Here is a 4,778-nt window from a genome sequence, read left to right as displayed (position 1 = left end):
CAAATGATCATCTGTTGTTAAATCATAATGAAGAATTGTGAAAAGGGGAAGAATCTAAGTATTGTATGGATAGATTACAAAAAAACATTTGACAACATCCCACATTCATGGATAAAGGAATGCTTACAGTTGTATAAGATATACCCTACATTGATAATTCATTACTATGACCATGAAACAGTGGCAAACCATTTTGCAGCTAAGTCATGATAAAGGACAAACTATTATCCCAGGGATATCAAAGGGGACATTCCAGGGTGATACCGTCACCACTGCATTTTGTCTTGCCCTTATCTCATTAAGATAAGTAACAGATTAGGTCATGGTTACAATTTAGCTCCCAGACAAGTGTAAAGACTTCTCACCTTCTTTTTGTGGATGATTTAAAACTGCACAGTTTATCAGATGAGGAGGTGAAAGCTCAACTGGAAGTGGTCACAATTTTCTCAGATGATATAGAATGTCATTTGGTCTTAAAAAATATGCAAAAGCAACACTTAAAGCAGGAAAGCTGAGGCACCAAGGAAACATCAGTGTGGGACAAGAATGAGATATAAAGAAACCTGCACAGGAGAGAGTATATAAATATTTGGGAACTGATGAAGGATCAACAATAAAACATGAACAAATGTGAACAAAACACAGTAAAGAATATTTTAGAAAGCTGTAATTAATACTGAAAACAGCCCTGACACCTAGGAACAAAGTCCACTCTGTAAACCAATCTGGTCTTCCTGTTCTAACTTACAGTTTTGGGGTGAGGTACTTGCCAAAAATGGTACTGGATCAGATGGACAGGAACACAAACAAAACAAAAAATGCTTCATGTTTATCAACTGATATATAAAAATCAGTGTATACCAAGATTTTATATTCCTCATTCTGAAGGAGGTATGGGCCCACCCAAAATTGATTATTTCTATAGATCTGCAATCATAGGACTGCATACATATCCGCTGACCTCATCAGATTGAAACATAGTGAAAGTTTTGAAACATGAAAAGAACAAATCTAAGATGACTTACCTGCTTAGTTTAGCAGAAGTATATTGGTGTCAAGCCAGAATGGAAACCAAACCAGAAGTAGATAAAAATCAGACAGCAACTGAATGTGCCAAAGAACAAAAGAAAGAATACAAGGAAAAGGATCAGATGAGAAGGTGTGAAATGTGGAAAAAACATAACTAGAGTTGCGAGGACAGAAAACCCCTGGAACAACCTCAGGTTGATTAGGATTTGATGCAGGAATGGTTAAGGAGAGGTGAACTTAAACCAAAAGATGAAAAGTCAGTATTAGTGGCCTAGGATAGTGGATTGCATACACATACATGTTGGTTTACCAAGACCATTGAACACGTGGGAGAAACAGACAAATGCAGTTTCTGTAAAACAGAACAGGAAACAGTCAGACATCTTATTGCTGAGTTTTGTACACTAAAGTTGAAGGGCCTGTATACTACGGAATAATAATGTGGCAGTAGAGATGCACTGGGGATTGTGCAAACATTGCAACATTGTAGCTCAGAAGCATTGGAAACATGAGCCACTAAGCATTATAGAGAATGATGAAATGTATATTACATGTGATCACTCATTAACAACAGTTCAAAAAATAAATGTGAGAAAGCCAGATATAGTTGTCCATGAAAAGAAGACAAAAGTAGTATTGATGATTCAGATTGCTACACCCAGTGATTACAGTGTCTTACGTACAGAGAGACACAAAGTTGGGCGGGCAGAAATGAGGGCAATGTGGAAGAAGAACACCCAGACAGTTCTAATAGTAATAGGGACAACTGGTCTCATAAAAAAGAATTTACAGTCTTATTTATATATGCTACTGATACATGTAACTCTGTATGAATTGCAGATGATGTCAATTCTGGGCACATTGTGGGTGCTGCAAAAAGTACTTTTGTCTAACAGCAAAGATTGAAACAATAATAATTTCATGAACTTTAATACATACTTTCATTTCAAAATGGTATCCATTCCTGTCATGGCATTAGAAACCCAAAAGTCTTGAAGAAATTAATCCAATTTCTTTGAAGTATCTACAAGTGCAGGAAGGAGTGACTGGAATTCATTGCCCTACAGGCAGGCTCAGTCAGCCATATGTGGAAGGAGTAGAAACCAGGATTTATGAAGTTGATGTCCCATACATAAATAATTTGCCCAGCAGAGCTATGGCATATAGGATGGTCTGAATTGCAAGAATTAATTAAGCTGGTGTAGATGGCTTCTGTGACATTGTCATGCTTAATTGTGAAGTAATAAGGATTAATCTAAAACCAATTGCTGTTCCATATGCTATGACAACTGCTAGAAGAGTGCCATTACCTAATCTGTCAAAAGTAGACAGGGAAATTAGATGAATGCAAAGCCTTGAAATTATAGAAAGTGTAAATGAACTGAATGAGTGGTGTGCTCTCCTGGTCCCAGTAAAATAATATTGAGTGCAAGTATGTGTTGATTTAAAAAAGCTTAATGATGAAGTTGTGTTATATGAAAGATTCATACTATCTACACTAGAAGACATAGCACCCAACATTGTGATGCAAAATTGTTCCCCATGCTTAATGCTTCCAATGGATTATAACATATACCTTTAGACAAAGATAGTCAAAAGATGACAACCTTCATTACCCCATCAAAATATTCTGTTTTAAAAGACTGCCATTTGGTGTAACCTCAGCTCCTGAAAATTTCAGCATAAAAAGTCTGAGTTACTCAAGGAGCTGGATAGTGTTGTTGTTGTGGATGACATCCTAGTACTTGGTTCAGACTATGAAATGCATGATTTAGGATTAAAGGCATTTCTGCAGACAGTCAAAAGTTCTGGTCCAAAGCTTAACAAAATCAAAAGTTGCTTTAGAAAATTAGAGTCTCAGTACTTTGGGCAACGCAGAAATACTAGTGGTATCAAATTAGATGCAAGCAATATCCAAGCAATAACTTCATTAAATGAGCCATCATATGTGACTGAGCTCAGTTACACCTTAGGCACAATTAACTATCAGGCCAAGTTTCTACTCAACCTTTCCACAGTCCTTTTACAGACTGATTAAAGAAAAGTGTGCTATTGTCTCAAGATCGTGTTCAATCCCAAGTGTTCAACAAAGAAATGTTGATAACAGCTCAAGAGCTAGCATATTTGAAAACTCAGGCAACCATGGGCACAGCTGGTAGCAGCTGCAGTCTAGATGTAGCATTGCTCCAAACAGATTAAAACTGACTGTTAAACAGAGGAGTATACAGATGAATAAGGGAGTGGACATGTGAGAGATTTTCCAGATACCTATTAGGGCTTCCCAAATTCAGGCTTGAGCTGACCACTAATCACTAGTTTATTTAATCAATTCATACAACTTAGGCAAAGTGTCATCATGTGGCAGAGACTAAGAATTAATAAAAATTATGATGATTTGTTGCAAAGCAATTCTTGTGTCTGAAAAACAACTAGTTTTTTGCAGATCTATTACCCAGAAATTCTATATGTGATCAATCATTATCAAATAATGCAGAGGATGTTGTCAGCTATGTGCAAAGCACAATTATTACAAGACCTATGACCACCCAAAGGCTAGAGAACCTTAAACTAGCAAAAATGATAAAGATTTGAAAACTGTTGTCTAGTATTAGCAAAATGGATGTCCAAATTGCTGGACACAAAACCAAGTAGTCAGAGCACAATCATCTCTGCATGACAGGTTATTGTATCAAGTCAGTATCATAGGATCCCTATGCCAATAAGCAGAACTACTTCATCAGATATACTTGTGACATCAAGGTCTCACCAAATTTTGAGAGAGCCAAAACTGTCCGAGTCATAGTCAAACATTAACAACTTGCTGTCAAAATGACAGATCTACATTATGCATAAACCAGCCCAAATATTTATTTACCAGGAAAGTCAGACTTGGAATGAAGCCAATGTTCAGCGGAGTCCTGGGGAGAAACACATCATACATGTCTTTGTAACATGGGAGGAAACCCACACAAATGCAGGGAGGACATGCAGACTCCACACAGAAGGCACCCCAACCGACAATCAAACTGGAGAACCTCTTGCTGTGAGGTGACAACACTACCTTTGTACCACTGTGCCCACAAATGTGAATTCCATTACTACATTGTCCTTGGCAAAAGACAGCAACTGACTAATGTGAGTCTGAAGGCGAAATGCATTCTTGCAGTTGACTATTACTCTTGTGACATACAGATGATTCCCCAACCAACCACAACTAGCCAACAAATGGCCATATTCAAGACTACGTTCTCAAGGTATGATCTACTTATTAAGCTACTTGCAGACAGCTGTAAATATTTTACATTCAGTGTGTTCTTATACTTTGTTGCTGACTATGGTTTCACCTATACAGCATAAAGTCCTCCCATACCATCAAATGGTGAAGCATTGAGAAAGCAGTACAAACTGCTAAAAAGTTACCAAAACAAAGTTTCTTAGAGTTCTCATGGCATACAGAGTTATTCTACATAATGCTATTGGAGTAAGCCATTCACAGCCTGAAAGACAAATACGAACTGATATAAGACTGTCTGAGTCAAAACTTGAGCCAAGCGTTATTCAGTACCATACAGTACAGTCAAACATAATGACCAAAAGACTAAAGCTTAGTATAAAATGTTTTATGACTGACACCATTCTGCATCCCCATTGCCTGCCCTGCAACCAGGTCAGGCTGTCTACTTACAGTTAGAAGAGGAGAAAAGTCGTGACACAACAATAATAACACAGTGCAGAAAATGTTTTTATGT

The sequence above is a fragment of the Protopterus annectens genome, chromosome 14.part0 (genome assembly GCF_019279795.1).
Source record: "Protopterus annectens isolate FY-2018-M chromosome 14.part0, PAN1.0, whole genome shotgun sequence".
NCBI classification, from domain to species: domain Eukaryota; kingdom Metazoa; phylum Chordata; order Ceratodontiformes; family Protopteridae; genus Protopterus; species Protopterus annectens.
This window is presented reverse-complemented; position numbering follows the sequence as displayed.